Source organism: Telmatherina bonti, assembly GCF_933228915.1.
Source record: "Telmatherina bonti genome assembly, chromosome: 5".
Taxonomy (NCBI): Eukaryota; Metazoa; Chordata; class Actinopteri; order Atheriniformes; family Telmatherinidae; genus Telmatherina; species Telmatherina bonti.
Window position 1 is genome coordinate 9,781,933 of NC_136623.1, and position 20,369 is coordinate 9,802,301.

The following is a 20,369-nucleotide window of genomic DNA, read 5'->3' on the forward strand; positions in this document are numbered from 1 at the left end:
GTTAAGTAGTACTACTGTAGTAAATGACTGCTAGTAGTACTACAGTAGTAAATGATTATTAAGTAGTACTACAGTAGTAAATGACTGTAAAGTAGTACTACTGTAGTAAATGACTGTTAAGTAGTACTACTGCAGTAAATGACCGTTAAGTAGTACTACTGTAGTAAATGACCGTTAAGTAGTACTACTGTAGTAAATGACTGTTAAGTAGTACTACTGTAGTAAATGACTGTTAAGTAGTACTACAGTAGTAAATGACTGTTAAGTAGTACTACTGCAGTAAATGACCGTTAAGTAGTACTACTGCAGTAAATGACCGTTAAGTAGTACTACTGTAGTAAATGACTGCTAGTAGTACTACAGTAGTAAATGATTATTAAGTAGTACTACAGTAGTAAATGACTGTAAAGTAGTACTACTGTAGTAAATGACTGTTAAGTAGTACTACTGCAGTAAATGACCGTTAAGTAGTACTACTGTAGTAAATGACTGCTAGTAGTACTACAGTAGTAAATGATTATTAAGTAGTACTACAGTAGTAAATGACTGTAAAGTAGTACTACTGTAGTAAATGACTGTTAAGTAGTACTACTGTAGTAAATGACTGTTAAGTAGTACTACTGTAGTAAATGACTGTTAAGCAGTACTACTGTAGTAAATGACTGTTAAGTAGTACTACTGTAGTAAATGACTGTTAGTAGTACTACTGTAGTAAATGACTGTTAAGTAGTACTACTGTAGTAAATGACTGCTAGTAGTACTACAGTAGTAAATGATTATTAAGTAGTACTACAGTAGTAAATGACTGTAAAGTAGTACTACTGTAGTAAATGATTGTTAAGTAGTACTACTGTAGTAAATGATTGTTAGTAGTACTACTGTCTTCACTCAACTCTGCTCCAGTTTGTAACATAACAGTTTCTTTTCTCCACCTTTCCTCTCATCCAAAGCACGTCCACTTCAATGTAAACACAGAAGCGAGCGAACAACGTGACGTTGTGGGCTACAGCAAGCGTTTATTTTATTTTGTCTAAAAATCAACAAAGTTGCAATATGTGGTGAAGTCGTAGGAGGGTATACTGAAGAAAGCTGGTAAAAGTCCTGGTGTGTACTATACGCTGTAAAAAGTAGTCCCGGTACACAAAGGGATGGAATTTAACTTAAAGCACTGGCTGACGGGATTATTCAGACACGTTTACAGATAACTTTTTTTTTTCTGTTTCATCACGCCGACACACCTGCAAACCATAGATATACAGTATAAAAAAAACGCTAATGGAAACACCTACATTTAAAAAAGTCTCATATCGCCAAAACGTTTTTACGTTCTCATGAGGTGGGTTTTCAGAAGTGAAGATATAAAAAGATAAAAGTATAGCAAAAGCAAAAGTATAACAAAACCACTTTTTATTGCATTTATGTGACGTGATGTTGGGGGTCTGTTCATCTCCGGTAAAGTTTGTGTGGTGCGGAACAAAAAGAAGAACATTTCAGAGTTTTAGAAAAGAAAATGAGGGAAAAAGCTTTGAAAAGTCGTAGCAAATTCTCTGCAACAAGTAGAAAACCTTAAATAACACTACGCGACTACCTTACATGAGCCGCAATCTTCATAAAATCTTGTCAGCTGGACGAAATTTTATGAGAACTGAGGCTTTTGCACTTAACACTGTTCATTGGAAACAGTCGCAAATTGTAATTGTTGCTTGTTGAAACTTACAATTATCACTTATTTAGCTAAAAAAAAAAAATGTAACGGAAATGCAGCTTATAAGAAGAAAACTCACGCCTACATGAAGACTAGATGCAAACTCTGCAGAGAAAGTGCCAGACCTGTACTAATCACCATACCACCATATTTGAGGATGAAATAACATATCATTAAGGACCTAACTAGATATTTTGCCCCAGGGGCCCCTTGGAGTGTAAAATCCAGTCAAAGACTGTTGTGAATCAAGGAGAAACTCAGCTGCTGTCTTTCAGAGAGAAAACTTCTCACAGCATTTAACGAGTGTCCCTATATGCCTGATCTGACCTTTCAACCTGACTTCCTTTCATTTGAAGAGTGGCCATCACCTCCAGGGTCTTTTCATTTTAAAACCCTCCACATATTTTAAGATGAAACATTTGTGTCTGTCAGCCCCGTTCAGATAGCAACAGATTTACACCTAACCCAACCTGGCTTCTCGCTGAACTTTTTCCCAACAGAGCCTGAGACTCTGTAATAACGTCTCATTTTCTGCACACATTTAATTTGCTCATTTAAATACATTTAGGAAGGTTGTGGAGTCTGCATTGAAAAAGCAGAACTTGAATGGGCTAAAAAATGGAATAAAAGCTCTGAATGCGTAAATGACACGGGCGAAGGAGTATCTGCACCATTTCTGTTTAATGCCTTTCTGTGACTGTGGGAGACAATTATACTGAATGTTCTGGTAGTGAACCTTTCATTTAAAGGCCTAATCTGCTCCAGAGATTCCTCATCGTACAATATATGCGTCGCCTTTCCTTAGAAGACTGCAGAAGAATTCTATTAGTCTGACTTACAAAGGACAGTTGTCAAGCTACGTGGATCCAATTCAATTCAATTCAATTCAATACTTTATTAGGTCCCCGTAGGGCAATTTGTGTGCAGCCAGTAGCATAAAAGTGCAATCAGTCAACAACAACAAACAATAAAAATAATAAAATAATAAAAGGCAAGTTAAATAACAGTGGAAACACGGTAAGATGAGAACATCACAGCACATGAAGCGACGCCAAAAGTAGCAAATTAACAACTATGATTCATTTAAAAATCCAATGGCTCTTGGAATGAAGGAGTTTCTGACTCTATTGGTTTTAAACTTAGGCACGCAATATCTCCTGCCTGAGCGCAATGGCTGAAACTGCCTGTGCAGAGGATGGGCAGGATCTGCAAGGATTTTCTTTGCCTTGCATACAGCCCTGCATTTGTAAAGATCCCACAAATCACTTAAATGACAGCCAGTAATTTTACTGCACTCTTTAACTATGCTTTGTAAGCGGTTTCGATTTTTAAGATTTAACATGCCAAACCAGCAAAGAAAAGCAAAGGTAAGAGTTGACTCCACAAAACAGGAATAAAACATTTTCATAAAAACATAGATCCAGCAGATGAAAGCACCTGAAAGTGTTAAAATATTAAAGTAGATGCTTTAAATACATGGCGTGCTTTGAGATTTAGATCCCTTTGTTATATCAGGGGAAAACATTTCTCTGTAACATTTATTCTATGGACCTGAAACCAGTGCAGACAGTCTGGTAACTGAAAACATCACACAGGCCGAGCAAAAAACACCGGGGAAGTCATGCTCCAACAATAAAACCAATTCCAGATTTACTCTGCAGCTTGGCTGCGATTGCCTCCCCCTCTACTTTCAATCTCCCTCTCACTCTTTCTTTCCCCCTTTTTCTGTCTGTACAGCTTGTAAAGCCAAACAGCCAGAGAGAGATGAGCCGAGGTATTGATCTCTCGGGGAGGGTGAATTGCTGCAGTCTAACGAACACAAATTGATGTCAAAACCGCATCACTCAAGTAAAAGACAAGTTTGGCTAAGTTCTTTAAAGATCTCCCGGAGAAGACGACATTAACCAAAAAGCGCTTAGACACAAACAGGCATTAAAGTTTAAAGATTTTTTTCAGAGGCAAGAGCTTTCTGCCCTCAGCAGAGCTGAGATCTAAATGTCAGCGCCGATGTTCACGTCTAATTTAAAACCACTTGACTCCCTGCTCATGCTTGGACATAACACGGACATGCTTTACACTAATGAAAAACTCGTTCGGTGAAACTCTTTTGTCATGAAGTCGCTGGGTGTCAGGAGAGGAAAGTCGAAACAAGAAGCCTTGCGTTTTCTGCAGGGATGATGTGATTTAGAACAACAGGCGTTCAAAATTCATTTGGTTCGTTTGCACTTTCACCACCAGCGCCTGTCACTCCCCGAGCTGCAGAAAGAATTATTCACCCTCCCCCCCCCCCCCCCCCCCCCCCCTCTTCTTTTGACATCTGAGCAGGAAAAAATAAAAGATTTAAACTCTTCTTCTGCCAAACTCTAAAGGTTCCCAGCTTTAACAGTGTCTAATTGGATGCTGATGTGCTTCTGACTTCCTGACGACCTCCTCTTCAAGCAATCTCTTTTAAAAGCCACTGCCGGTACTAAATCAGGAGAATGGCAATGTATGCAAGAGATGGCAACTGTCTAAACATCTGTTTTTACAAGGAACACAAAGAGTAAACTGTGGTTTTGGATGCGGGGCTGCTATTTCAAGCAGTCATGCAAACAGAAAACGAACACTTGGACAGACAATTTTGCGTACAATTAGATGAGTTAAAGTTAAAGAGCAGGTTTAACGTTTAAAGCAGGTGAGATCTCTGCTGTGGCTCGACATATGGTCTTACAGGAGGGTTGCGTAGCCAACCATCTGGCTGCTGCTAGCTTGAAAGCCAAAAATGTGCTAGCATTGGAATGCTGTTAGCTACACAAAAACGACTTTACAAGCACTTAAAATAAATGGTGTCCTGCCTGTTGTGGCTCTGAATACTGAAGCATAATGACTCAAACTTCAAAGTACTGCTGCCCATGATGCTGCTTTCCTTCTTTGACCGCTGACTGGAACTCTTTGTGTGTTGCTATTGGACGTCTCAAAGCTCGATTAAAGTCGCCAGGACCAAAGCTTTTTTTTTTTTTTTTGTTCTGTGAGAATAAGTCAAAGAGATCACTGAAGTAACACACAAAACTAAAGCGGGTCTAAGACCTGCTCAGGATGCTGGGTCAATGTGGATCTGATTTGGAGCAACGTCTCAGAAAGCTGAGCTGGGAGTTTCCCTGTAAATCTCCATGTTTGCTGTGTTGTAATGTCCTCAAGGGGACAGGAGGAAATGACAGCTAAGACAGAACAAGACTTAAATTAAATGCACTTAAAAGATTTAATGTGTTTCCATCCTGATTAGAAGAGCATCGATGTCTTCAACCTTCAATCTTTCTTTTTTGTTTTGTTTTAAGTCAGCAGGCGTTTCGCCAAAAGACAGTTTATCCCTTTTTATGTTTTCTCAGAAAAACTTCTGTGCAGCCAACAAAGTGGAGTCATTTATCCATCATTACTATTTATTTAGTTTCTTCTATTTTGAATTTGCTTTTAAACACACTGAAATGAATTATGTTGATGTTTATTATCATTTCTCTGAATAATTCAATTCAAGACACAGTGGAGCAGCATGAAGGAAGGCGTTGCCAATGTAAAGATAACAAACATGTAACAGACATAAACATAACAGATATACAAAGAATGTACACAGCGCAGTACCAGAAGTAGGATTCAGAATAAATAATAAGTGGAACCACAAACACTATGAGATCATATACACCATTAATAAAAGGCCAGCAAGGTCTTCCGTCGCCTCTTGATTCGTTTATTTTCACAGCGTACGTTTTCCAGTTTTTAAACTGTGGAAATCTCATCGCGGAACGAAGCCTCGTGGATATTTTCCCCGCAAGTCGTGCTAATCCAGGGCTTGAACGATCAATTTTCCCATCAAATCCATCTTCATTAGTTTTTCAACTACTGAAAATTTCCTTGACATCAGAAATGAACAGGTCTGACTCAGCGCTTCACGGCCTGCATAAAGCACGTCACACACCTGCTGTCTGCACTTCAAATGCATTTCTGACCCCGTCAAGCTGTCTTGGCTGCTCAACAAAAGCTGTCTCTGTAAACTCTCCTAAAACAGAATGTTTGCTGTATTTTTTTCAGCATCAAGAGCCCAAAGGAGAGAAGAGCAGCTCGTGAAGATCAATGCAGGAGGTCCACACTGCAACAGATAATAACATTTGTGGGGGATATGCTTATTAACATATTATTACTCCCCGACAGCAAGGCAAGTCTGACACTTTTCTTTTTCTTACTCATCCAGAGTGGCCTAATTTTTTATTTACCACTAGAATGACTGCTTACTAGTCCTAGTTATTGTTTAATTATTAGTCAGAAATGATGCAACTGATGTAATTTAGATAAATCTGTGATGAATCAGAACCAACAGAGAGTAATGAACTGAGAGTAATGAATCAAGATGAAGTCCTGACAAAGCTGGCTGAGGTCTTGGAGCAGAAAACCTCCGTCTGACAGCACCAAAGCATGTTTTAGAAGGGTTTGGTGCTAAAAGTCTGGGAGCACTCATCGACCAGCATGCTCACGCCATGGAATGAGCGATGGATGTTGGCTACTCTCCAGTCCAGGGTGAAGAAGAGGGTTCTGCCGATGGAGCTAACAATCCCGTGGGAAGACGGCGTGGCTGAAACCTATGAAAAGAAACATTTTCGAGGTCTGAGTTGGCAGCGGAGTGCAAAGAGGCTGGCTGGAAAGGTGGGGGTGGGATGCTGGGGCTATGTGGGCCAGTCAACAGACGAGCTGCTGCAAGGTGCAGAAGTGGTAGGATCAAGTCTGACAAAAGCCAAAAGGGGCACTAGGAGAGGATGCAGAGAAACAAAGCTACTGGTTAGAAGACCTTAGCTGTAAACCACCTATAGAAGGCAGCTGCAGGAGGAGACGGGGAAACGTCACCAGCAGGTCACCAGCCAGTCGCAGAGCCAGTTTTGCAGCCTGAGTCCTGTATGTATGTTTAAATCTAGGTGTAAATCTTTAACCTCGTAGCCTCTAGTTAAACAACTTCACCCCCCCACAAGCTCATAGCTTCCCTGTCACGCCTCCACTACCCTGCAGCTCCGTCACGGACCTCCACATCAACACAACCTCATCTCCCACCACATCAAAACACATTCCCTCTCTGACTCCCCTCCAGCCTGCCTGTCTCCTACCGTCAGTGGAAAACACACAGCTGGACAGACTGGATCAGAACAAGTCTGCAGGTCTGGACCTCATCAGCCCCCAGGGTTCTGAAGACCTGGACAAAACAGCTCTGTTGTGGAAAATACAGCTGTTGGGAAGCAACATCAGAGCAAAAGTCTTAAAGAAACCAAACAAACTGATCAAGAAGGCCAGTTTTGCACTGGAAATGACTCTGGAGATGATTGTTGTCTATACAATAATGCTGCGCAAGTTACTGGACGTAATGGACAGCTCTTCTACACCAGTTGTTCTCACACTCAAGAACATGACCCCCATGGGGTTCTGGGATCATTTCTGCAGGTTACCAGATGATCAGAAGAAATGCAACTTATATTTATTAAATAAATGTCATTTTCATAAGGGCTGCCAAAATTAAACTATTAATCCAGAGGTTTATCCACGAAAATGGAACCTGATTTTTAACACATTGAAAGGTCATTATCCATATTAAGGATTAGATTTTTGGCATTATCTCAGCAAGAATGGGTCATTTTGTGTTACGTTTGTGGTGGACGTGAGGACCCAAATACCGGAATAGGAGCCAGAGATGCAGAATCTAGACGTTTAATTCCAAAAGAAACCAAGGGCAAGTAAACACAGGAGGCAAACACACCCAATGGACCAGCACTAAGGGTAACCAAAGGGTATAAATACACAGAAACCAAACAAGACACAGGTGAAATGAATGAAACTAACAAGACCAGGTGATTCTAAAAAAAAAAAAAGGCTATAGAGGAAACAAAGACAAGAGAACAAAACAGGGAAAAAAAACTACAAACTAAAACCGGAAACCAGAACTAAAGATACAAAATACACATTTTTGGACCAAATCCACCAAAACCCACTTTATCCTCCTTATTTGTGAAGATTTTGACCATTTCCCAGTCTGACATTTAGAGGACGGCTGCAAGAGACCATCTGGTATATAACACAGTTAATCACTCAGCCGTTGTGTGTGGGGAGGGGTCAGAACACCAATGTCTGTTATCATAAAGCTCAAAAACCGCTTTTCTACTGAACACAGTGAGTAAACGGTGTGTTCAGACAGAGGCTTCTTCAGCTCTGAAGCGGCCTCAGAAAGATCTGAGTCATTCTGCTGGTAGCAGTCACCTTCTACTATAAAAGTTATATCAATTTTTTACAAATAATGATTCATTTATTCATTTAAATACGGCATGTAACATTATAGTTTACCTATTTAAATGTTCTCTTCTTAAATGATAATGTCATTGTTGTGCTAAATCCTCCTCAACCTTTGGAAAAATTCACATATTTGCCAATATTCACATAATTCTCCGTCTGTCCAGAGATGCTTCAGCAAATGGATGAAATAAATTAAAAGCAGCAGGTTGTTCCAGTTCCCAGCCTAGACCACATGAACGCAAAACAAAGATGTCACGTCATAAAGTTTTTGTGTGGTCTTTTGTTCTTGTTTTATTTTGTAGTGTTTCCTGTTTTATTTTGTAGTGTTTTCTGTTTTATTTTGTAGTGTTTCCTGTTTTGTTTTGTAGTGTTTCCTGTTTGTCTCCCTTGTTTATTGTAGCCTGCTTTGCTGCCCGTTAATCAGCTCACCTGGTTTGATTTCTGACTCATGTCTCCTGCTCCTCATTCGTCCCTCAGTGTGTTTATACGCTCTGGTTGGCAGTTGCCTCTGTCAGCTCATCCTGTTGTGTCTCTCTGTCCCGTCTTCAGATCGCTGTCTGTATCTGGACAGATATTTTTGGAATAAACTTTGTTCCTGCGTTCATCTGCATCTCTGCCCTGCCGTTGGGTCCCGACATTCTGCAAACCCTGACAGAAGATGGAAATATAACTGAAATGTCACCTCAATGTTTTAGGAGTTCCCTTAAACAGTGAGACTTTCCTTTTTCTAGCCAGCACAACAACTAATTCAGTTCCAATGAACAAACAAAAATAAACTCATGAACAGTGAAAATAAGACTTTAAGAGAAAGCAAACCAGTCAGGATGACTCAAGCAGTGCCATGGATCTGTTTTGTTGTCCTGTGCCACAGACACACACATGTCTGAGAGACAACTGTCAGACAAAACCTGCTAGTCTTCTGTTCATTTTGTTTTCTTAAGTTGTTTGTGCCTGACTTTGTGCTCCAGCATCACTGTTTTCACATCATCACCCATAAAGCAAGTCGAATGCGTTTCCTCCACCTCTGTTCATGCCTGACTGGGAATTCATCTTGTATATTCCTTTATATTTCATTCCATAGTGCCTCAATCATAAATTTAACACAGTGTATAACGCCATAAAAGATATAACCTCAAGGTTATTTACCGGGAGCTTCCAACTAGTATCATACCAGCCCATAACACACAGAAAGAATGTGCACCGTGTCATAGGATGACATCCAAAGCTCAATAAATCCTGCCGCTGCTCGTGCACAACGTGATATATGGAAACCACCTCCATCAGAGCAACCTGCGCCCCCTTCCCAGTCCACCAGCAGACGCCATATCAAGGTTATGCAGAGCAATGCAATTTGTGAGGGATCAGCAGTCTTACTTTTCAATCATCGCATCCCGGAGCCCCTCATACCTGGAGGTGATCATGCCCGAAACGAAGAGGAGGGCGTTGTAAGAATTACATCAGAGCGACAGCTGAGTGCACTCGGCTGCCTCACAGCAATCACACAGGGAAAAAAAAAAGATAATTTATTAAATTTTCAGTTTAATTAATGGCATGCCAGAGGTTAAAAGCAAACCGTCTTCGAAAAGCAATAAAATGATTTTTCATTTCTTGCACTTTGCTGCCAAAAGCGCGGTCACACCGTGAGATGACCAAACTTTCCCCGCTCATTTAATCTCTGACTTTCCATCATTTCATTTTATGTGAACAACTACGAATGTTAGGAATCCCAGGGGGTGGCAATAAATCAGCACCTTTTTCTTTCATTCATTTGTTTTTCATTCTTTCATCAAACACAGTATCACAGACCCAGATTGGAATTTCTCCCAGACAAACACAGCTGCACTGGGAGTAGAAATAATCACACTGGCTGGTTGAACTTCAGCAGGCCGAGCCAACAAAGCCCAAATCCTTCAAAAAGCTAAATGCCAGTTGATGGAAAACCAACATTAATGCAACTTTGGGTAAAGCGACAAGAAAAGGTAGGCTTGGGAGAAATGAGAACATGAGTTCATGAAAACTTGTCAACCATCAAATTTTGCAGCTTTTTTTCCAGTAATGGCTTGTTACACCCCAAACAGACTTTTTCTCACCGTTTGTCATGGGAATGGAAGCACAGGTGCATAAGTGATGACTGCCTTCCACTTAAGGGAGATCCCACACTGGAGCCTGCTGGTTTACTGTTTATGGAACAGTTATATCATTTATTCCACTTGATCTTTGCTTTGACAAGTTCTAAAAAAGGCTCCTTGTCACCACAAAAAGGGGGGAAAGTGTAAGTCTACATATGTGCATTATGTGAACAAGCAGTGATCTTTGTTGCCACACACCTTCATGAAGCTGCTGCACAGCAGCAGAGGTGTTGAAATGGATACAAAACTAAATGCATGAAATCCTTCATTTAAATTAAAACATTAAACGATTAAATGTTTTGATCACCACTAAGAGTTTTCTGCATCCCTCTTTGACTCAATATGTCTGAGCTTTCCAAGTACTCGCCAGTATCCTGCAGGTTTTTGTTGGATCCCTGCTCCAACACACCTGACCGAAATAAATAAATAGGTTGACAAGAAGCTGCTGGATCCATCTGATTTAAATCAGTTGTGTTGGTGGATTGAAACAACAGAGACACACCACACATCTGGAGTTGTACATCCTTGCATTATGTGATTCCCAGACAAATTGTAGCTGTGCACAGTGGTGTAGTCCAGAGTATACGCAGGTATCTGGAGTATATCCACTTCTTTTTCAGTCAGCATTGAGTATACCAACTTCTAAACCCATCCATACACATCTACCTACATGACCAGCAGCTCAGTGAAGGTTACCTGTGCCAGTCTTTTTCAACCACTGTGCCGTGGCACACTGGTGTGCCATGAGAGATCATCAGGTGTGCCCTGAGAAATTATCCAAATTCACCTGATTGGTCTAATAAGCAGCTTTGTGTTCATCCAAAGAGGCCCAGGTGAAAGATAATAAAATTCCTTTTTCTTGTGTTTATCTTATTTCTATTCAAGACACTTTGACAAGGTGACTATATATTACAAAAAAAACAAACAAACTATATATATATATGAAAAAAGTGTACCTTGGCTCAATAAAAAACACTGACCTATGCTACACTGGTGCATTTCATCATCAGCTGTGTTAACTTTAGCCTGAACATAAATATATGTATTTATGTTTCTCACCAGTCTGTGTGCCAGTATTGGTTTAGTCATTCCATAACTCTTCCTGCCTGAAGCTGAATAGCAGAAATTATGTGACAATGAGCAGATATACTGATGGATGTTTGGGGTAAACCAAACAGAGTAGTTTTACATGTCAGTTTTTCTGAAACAGAAGTTTCTGGGCTACCTTTCCACCTGTTTGTTTGTTTTTGTTTTGTTTTAAAGGGGAACAAAAATTGACAGAATACCAACTGTTGCGGCTGACTGTCCAATGCCATTATCTTCTTCAGTTGCGGCAGGCGAAACACGACACGCACTAAGATGTATGTTCTCCATCTTCCGTTTGTTTGTTTTCACTGTTACCTCAAATAAATTATAATGAACTAACAACACGCAGAGTAGGCTACTAACATGAGTCATCTAATTGTGGTCAACAAAAGGTTCACTCCTGAGTTCACCCCACTTCTACATCCTTCAAGCCAAGCGATGCGCTCAGGTGAGTGCAACTATTTGTAACTTGTGCATTCAAACCCAAAGTGACACACCCTCCACCCAAGTGCCAATCAAGCATGCACACATCAGCATAGTCTCAAACATTGATGACTTATAACATGGCTCCTACGCCCACTTCTAAAGGGACCGCTACATCACTGGCCGTGCAGATAAACCATGTTGACTGCTCGAGCGTCAGCAGCCCCATTCAGAAAACCATACTGGGCCAAGAAGACGATAAGCACAAAATAACATGGATGTTAAGACAGTCTGGTGATGATTGTTGTGTTTCCATTACAGCTAGTATTGCACAAAAACTAAATATTTGTTATGATGTTTGTTTTTTCCTTGGTTCAAGTTTCCTGTTTTATTTTGTAGTATTTCCTGTTTGGTTCCCTTGTTTGTTGTTTAGCTTTATTGATTTCCTGTTCATTGAGTTCACCTGGTCTTGTTTGGTTCCCCACTGCATTTATACCCCTCAGTTTCATTCCTTGGTTGCTGGATCATTTTGTTGCACTACTTGGTTAGTCCCCTGAGTGCTTTGGTTTGAATAAACCTTCTGGAACCTGCATCCCTGATCTCTGCGTTTGGGTCCACACCTTCACCGTTCTCACCGCCACCCCGTAACAATATTACAATAAAAGATACGCTAATGGAACCACCTACGTTTAAAAAAAAAGTCTCAAATATCGCTAAAAAGGTATTATGCTCTAATGAAGTGGTTTTTGAGACATTTTGATATCCTAATATCTTGGAAAAGTGTAATGGAAACACTTTTATTGCATTTACGTGTCCCTGGACGTGACGTTGGGCGCGGGGGTCATGATCAGTTCATTTGGAATTAAAAACAAGATCTCAATAAGCCTTAAAAACTAAATGAGGATCAATAAAACTAACCATGAACGAAACACATAAATGAGTAATTAAAAAATTAGATCAAATAAATTAAAGTAACATATTAAAATAAATCAATAAATGAGTAAATAAAAATAACACCCAAAATAAAAATCTACTATAAGCCATGTCAAGGAGTTGGAGCCCGCTGATCTAAAGATTGCAGTTCTGTGGTTTCGGTGCAGATGTTGGAGGTTTTCAAGAAAATCTGTTTGGAGTTTTTAGTTAATTAATTTTTTTACTTATTTTTTCTAATTAAAGCATTTTACAAACAGAAGATATTGAAGATAAACATGTTCAGATTAAATGAAACCAGTGAGCTGTTGGTTGTTGAGTCTTATGCAACAGAAAAACAAAAGCTGGAGGATTAAAGTTAAATTTGACCCATTATTGAAGTAAATGAAACTGACCTTTTCTCCTCTGCAGATACTTTAAGCTCTAAATAATAAGGTGGAGGCGAGAAGGTTGGAGGTTCTGACTGAAGAAGTGATGTAATTATTGAGAATGTTTCACTTTTTCCAACAATTTTGCTGCTTGGTTGTTGGCGACAAATGATAAATAAATGAAAGCATAACAAAACTTTCACCACAATCTTCAGTGAAGGAAGGTTGTTTGCTCCTGGCTCCATTAACACGCCATCAGAGCCAACTCAGCCCAACTGGGAAACCACGCTGGACTCAGAAAAGAACAAATTAACAAACAAAAGCATTACAGCATAATGAGAGCAAAACAAATCAGCAGCAAGTTCATTCAAGCTTTCACTTGTTCAATAGGACTTAAAGTTTGTCGTTAGCAGGACTCTGGCCAACATATTAGACAAATAAACAGAACATTTGCTGTTTTACTGAAGTAACAGAACTAAGATTTAACCAGTAAACTTTCCTTTCGTGTTTATAAGACCATTAGTTTTGTGTTATGTGATCAAACTCAGCGAATCTGAACTGAAACGAACGTCCACATCTGCTGCCAACAGTATGATGTAGAGGTGATGGAGATGTAGTTTTACTGTAGAAAAGTTCATCTTCCTTTAGTTTATTCCTGTTACTTCTGTAAATTAGCTTCGGGTTTATAGAGAATGTCAGCAATGCTGTTGTTTTTATTCTACACATACCAAATACCTCTTGTGTTCTTGGTCCTCAACCAGTTTGTTGACATGGACATGCTTGTAATATTGGCAATGAGTTCATAATGTTGTCTGAAATATTATTTTCTCCCAAGTAAAAAGCTCATGCACACACAGTGCCTCTGGACTTTTGCATCTGCAGCTGAAACTTCTGCTTGTTGCCGTTGGATAGTTTTCCATCTCTTCAGCCCAGTCCACAGAAGATATCTTCTACTAATATCCAAGTCCCAGTCACGAAGCCAGGGGTATTTTTAACAAAACTGGAGATTAAATAACCTAATATTGATGTTAACTGTCCTTATTTTTAATATTGTTGGCTTCAATAATTATTGGTAAAAAAAAAAAAGACCATTTAAAATGGTCCACCACCAGAGTAGTCAGTAAAGATACTTCAATTAAAACAAAATGCTAAAAAGGAATTAAAATAAACAAAACACAAGACAGATATGGCACATCCAGTAAAGAGACTGTCTGCAGTCTCCTGCCCAACAGAAGGAGCAGCCTACAAGGCCGTCTCCTGGCCAAGCAGCATGAGGACACGTGGGTCGGGAACAGGACAGAAGTCCGGTGGAGAAACCAGATCTGCTCGGTCTGCACCTGCTAAAGACGTCTGTTAGACCTGCACTGGGCTCTGCCACGGACACGCCACCTAGATTCCAGCGCAGCCAGTCGCCTGATTACTAACCATTCACACCTGTTCCTCATTCAACCTCCAGTCATAAATACCGCAGCTCTTCAGTCAGTCATCGTCAGACCTCGTAACTGCATCCAGATCATTCCTACCTTCCCTTCCCACGCCCCGACTCACCAACCCCAGACTACGTTCTTGGCTTGACTTCCCGGTTCTGATCCTTGCCTGTCCCCGGACTCCCAGTGGCTTGACTTCCTGGTTCTGATCTCTCTTTGTCTCTTGGACTCTTTGGTTTGTATACCTGGACTTGATCTCCTGCCCGTCTCTGATCACCCCATCAGCTGTTTTCTTAAACAGCGTGGTGAGAGCTTCAGCGTTTCACCTGGTGTTTAATAAACCAGATTCGCATCTAATCTGTCGTTACGTCACACTTTACTGCGCTCAACAAGAGTGCAACAGGATTCTTATGGTCTATGATTTATTTATTTTTTTTATTATTATATATTTCCATTTCTTTTGGCAAATTAAACATGGATTTTTCTATGGATCAATAAAGCTCCTTTGAATCGGAAGATAAATTGATTTTTATTACCAAGGCAACTTCTCAACACATTGCGAACGTGCTTAAATCACCACCAAAGAGCTTGCCTTTTTAGTGGTACACCAATTGGTTAAATTATGAATAAATATTGCAAACATGAACTAAAACGGAGTCCCTAACATTAACGTTTGGTCACACTGTTATTTTTAGTTGTGTTTTTTTTTTTTTTTTTTAATGTCTTCTGAATGGCGGCCTTTCTTCTCCCGGGAGTTTTAGAAGTGATGGTGAGGCTCTGGTAAGTCCCGTTTAAATCAGTAATGATGAATTTCTTTCATAACGTTGTTCGTGTGTCTACAAAAAAGAACTGCAATCCCACTTCCCTCAAAAACTACTTCAGTAAGTTGTCCAAGGGGAGTATTTTCCTTCCCACTGTCGCCGCGTGCAGCTCAGGATGGGAGATTGGATCAAAGTCATGACTCGATGCAATCAGTTGGTTTCTATTATAGGCAGTGTGTGAATTGGCTTGAAATGATGTGTATGTTGATTTGTGTATGTAAAGTGTCCTGTGACAACATTGTTGTGAAGCGGTGCTATACAAATAAAGTTGAATTGAATTGAACCACATTGTGTTCCCAACGTCCAGCCAATCATATACTGTGACATTACTGGTAGGCGCAAAGCACCGAGCAGATCTGGTTCCTACCAGAGCAGGATCCGCCTTGGTCCTCTGTGTCTAGCATTCTGCAATTAGAAAAAAAAAAAACACCCATTTTAATTGCAGAATCTTTTGTCAGAACACAATTTCCTGGTACGTCGATTACACTGATGCACACGATGCCTCCGCTACTACCTTAGCCGCATCGGCGCTGTATTTAGCCAACGTTTCAGACCCTTCAGTGAGTTTATCTAAAGACAAAGTGAGCATCAACAAGTCTAGCGTCTTATTCTGGTGGTGTCTGGGACTTTTGGTGAGTCACATTAAAAGAGGGTGTAGTTTTCTGTTCTCCATTACTATCACCTCCCTCCCACCCCCTAAAGAACACATGTAGCTCGGTCCTCATGCAGCTCCACACTGCAGTCAGGAGGTGATCACCTCTGCTGCATGATCAGACTAAAGTTGCCACAAAGCATCCCTGTCCTTGTTTCCCGTCAGATCGTAATGTATATTAATGTGGATGAAAACATTTAAAAAGTTAAAATGACATGTTGTACACCCTTAATTAAAGTGGAACTATTATGCGCTTTCCAGGCTAATTTATTTTTATTTCTGAGACCAGAAGGGCTGGGATTGATCGAGTTATTGTCACAAATTGCTTTATTTACTTCAGACCGACCCTCTCCGTAGGCTGTCAGATCAGCCTGTGGGCAAAATGAGTGGATTGAGACTCTTCCGCATTAAGCCCCGCCTCCCGCCACTGCACTACATCGGGAGCGCGCACCGCAACTGCTTTCACCGTCATTGTAACATCTCATAAACAGAAGGATTAGGCTCATATGAACTCAATAAAAAAAACAAACTACAATGTCAACACATAGCATACAGCCCTACATGCTGGAACCTGAATCAGAGCCTGAAAACGAAGTGGAAAACAGCAACCCACAGCAACGAATGCAGCAGGATGTCTCTCTTTGGTAAACTCACCAGCCATCGTTGGAAATAACTTTATCCCACGTTTTCCACCCGCCTGATGTATTTGTACATGCCCTTGTTAACCAGTAGAAGGTAACCAATCACCGAACCTTATCCCCCGGGACGTCACAAGGATTTACAAGTAGAAAAAAACTCTCTAAAACGACGCGTTTATCGTCGCCATGGGAACCGGACGGAGAACGTGCTGGAACTCAAACTCAAACTCAAACATGCGTTTAGGTGATAAAAAACAGTGCCGTTCATATGTCTGATGAGGATTCAACACTGTAACACTGTAGAAAGCTCAGAAAACTCCAAATACCATCATAGCACCCCTTTAAGGAACAGCTGCAGCTGAGTTAAAATATATGAAATGACACTTTAACTGTTCAGTTTCGGCCAGAGAGGTTTTCTGTTTCTTTTTTGTTTTCAAAGTTGCATTTTTTAGGACATTAATAAAGTTTGAGTTTAAAATAATAATTTCTTTTACTATTATTTGATTTAATTGTCCCTTAAAATCCATTAAAATTCTCAAAAAAATGTTGCTTTTTGGGGCAAATTTTGTTATGCAATTAAAATTAAATGCAATTAATTGAAATTAATTAAATACAAAGCCTGAGAGAAGCTCAGGAGAAAGACAGTGTAGATTTACTTAAAACCCTCGTGTTCTTCTCTTCTTGCTGTGCAGTTTTTCTTCAGCAATCCAACAATCCCCCTCCAGAGTACAAAAACAGCCAACAGTACATCTCATTCAGCTGACATCAAGCTTTTCGGGACATGCTTCTCTTTCGGTTGTGAATGGTTCGCTCTTAGCATTCAGCTGGCTCTCTAACACTTTCAGTGATGAGCAGGTGAAAATACTTTTCTGCATCTTTGCTGAAAAAAAAAAAAAAAAAAAAAAATCATCCAAACAGTTCTTTCATTTCAACCAAATAGCCTCGCTGAGGCTTCGATGCCTTTCCACTGAAGATCACAAAAGTTTCTGGGTGGTTGCAGCTGTGGATGAGAGCAATGAAAAGACAAAGGGCAGATTCAGTCAAAGTAAATACAAAAAACTGATCTTGCACTGATAGTTCTCAGCCTGCAAATAAGGGGATTAAATAAGCCCTGTATGTAGGAGACATTTCCTTTGGTCTGTTTTGTTGAGGATGCTACTGTGTATTTTTATAAACAGGACATTTAATCTGTGTTGCAGCATCGGTCCGAAAGAGGAGCTTTGCTTCTTCACATTCTCAAAAACCTCCAGACAACATGGCTGGTAAAAGAAATCAAATGGAGTGGGATGAAGCAGTAAGGTGAATTTAGAAACAGTCTCTTTTTTTTTTACCATCATTTGGAGAAATACAATGTTTCACAATAATGAATGTTTAATGATATTGCGTGTGTGGAGAAATGTAAATTGACTGTATTTGCAGCTATTGTAGATTTTTAAATACTTTGAAAAATTATAAGACTTTGCCTTCCCAGGGAGTGCAGATGGAAACTAAGGCTAAAATCTGGTGTAAAGCATCTTTCGTTAATGTTTTACACATGGTCCCTGACAAATAAACTTTATTTTTTTAAAAAGAGCTTCTAATGCGGAGATTCTTTAAATAAGATCTTGTTTCTTTTTTTGTTCAATTCCAAGGACCTACCTATTCCAAGGAACTGTCTTATTTCACCTTCCTGTAAGGTGATGAACACAGCATTTCCCTGAAGCCTTATCTGCAGCACCATGGTAGCACACATGCACCGCTCCGCTTTAATATCTGCAAACATATAACTAGAGAAATGTGACAGCCCTTGTAGACCTGACTGCATTTCAGCTATTATCACCCAGACCATAGATAATGTGTTTAAAGTCTGCACCGGCTCCGTGTTTTATCCGATGAATATGTTATCAAAAGACTGATAAATGAGTTCAATTTTCATCCAAATCATGCAAAAGGCATAAATATGCTCAAGATACTCACTGAAGGCCTGCTAACCTCCTCACCTCACAAATAGGAGCTGACAGCGGAGAGGCCTGTTCATTTATCAGCTGAGGGAAAGTGAAAAAACCATATCGCTTTGCATACAGATTGTAAAGTCGCTCGGCGAAAGGGGCGCATCTGCGATAATTTAACTCAAACTTATCGGAGCAGTCAGTGAGTTTCAAGCTTGGTTCATTTTTGCATCAAAGACGGCAGATGTAGAAACTTTCAGCTCTTAACTGATTTTAAAGAATAATCCTCCATCAGGCATGGACTGTGCTTTCAGAACAGAGAGGAAAAGAAGATCTGCTCTGTTTCCCTTTTTGAGAAATTGCCACCGCATTAGGCACGTTCTGGGAGCTGTATCGCATTTTCCTGATGGGTGTAATGTAATATCAGTGAGCATCTCCACCAGTTTGTTTCAGACGTTTATTTATCTGGGGGATGTCAGTTCGACACTGAATCCCCTGCCGCCACACATTTACCCACTTCCTCTGTTTCCCAGCACAGCTAACAGTCTGCTGCTCACTGAGCAGCTCTGATAGAGCTCTGCTTGCAGAACTGGGAAGCATTATTAATTTATTTCCTCCGAACCCTGTCAGTCCCCAAACGGGAGACTTTTTCAGCTTCAAGTCTGATCTTTAATCTCCGCAGACGGTTGCAGAGTTGTTCTGTAAAGGAGTTGCATTTTGCAAAACAAAGGCTACTTTTAGCTAAAGCAGACCTCCACTTAGCATTGTTGTTTGTCCTCAACGTTTAGCAACAACGTTGGCCTCCCCTCCATCTCTGCCTTGTCTGGGCTCTCAGCAGAGGTGTGTGTCCACATGGCTGAAGATCTAAACACCTTCTACTGCAGGTTTGACCAGTGTGATTACACCCAGGAGAGGGAGGAGCTCTCTGCAGAGCTCGTCTCCAGGCTTCAGTCCACTGAGAACCTGCAGCTGCTGCCTGTGGATGTGGAGCGCACTCTGAAGAGGATTAAACCCAACAAGGCTCCTGGACCAGACCAGATCTGCGGGCGCCTGCTGAAGGTTTGCAGCAGTCAGCTGGCTGGTGTCTTCTGCTCACTGTTCAACCGTTCCCTGGCTGAGCACATCGTCCCCTCCATCTGGAAGTCCTCCATCATCTGCCCTGTGGCAAAGAAGAGCAATCCCAGCACCAACAACGACTATCGGCCTGTGGCTTTAACATCTCTGGTCATGAAGAGCTTTGAGAGGCTCGTCATGGCCCAGCTGCAGGCTGATGTGGGGATGCTCTCCGACCCACTGCAGTTTGCGTACCAGCCGCGCAGAGGGGTGGATGATGCTGTGCTCACCTTGCTGCATGGTGCCATCACCCACCTGGAGAAGCCCAAGTCCCATGTCAGGTTGGTTTTTGTGGATTTCTCAAGTGCATTTAACACCGTGCAACCACACCTCATGGGACGTAAGCTGCTCCGGATGGATGCCAATCCCCACCTCATCCTCTGGGTCCTCTCCTTTCTCTCCAGGAGGGATCAGAGGGTCAGGGTGAATGGTCACCTCAGTACTGCCAGGACAATATCTACCGGTTCTCCTCAAGGTTCAGTCATCTCTCCACTTCTCTTCACACTATACACAAATGACTGTAGGAGCTCAACCCCAGGAATAACATATATCAAGTACTCAGATGACACCGTGATCATTGACACCACAAATACCGATAAACTTCTGCAATCAGAACTGGACTCATTCTCACTGTGGTGTAAGGACAACTGTCTGGATCTAAATGTATCCAAGACCAAAGAAATGGTCATTTATTTCCACCATGGCCAGTGTTCCACCTCCTCACTCACAGTAAACTATGAAATAATTGAAAAGGTTCATTCATACAAATATCTTGGCTCCATAATTGACCATAAACTCACATTCCAACTCAACACTGAACAGATCTTTTCAAAATGTCAACAGCGCCTCTTC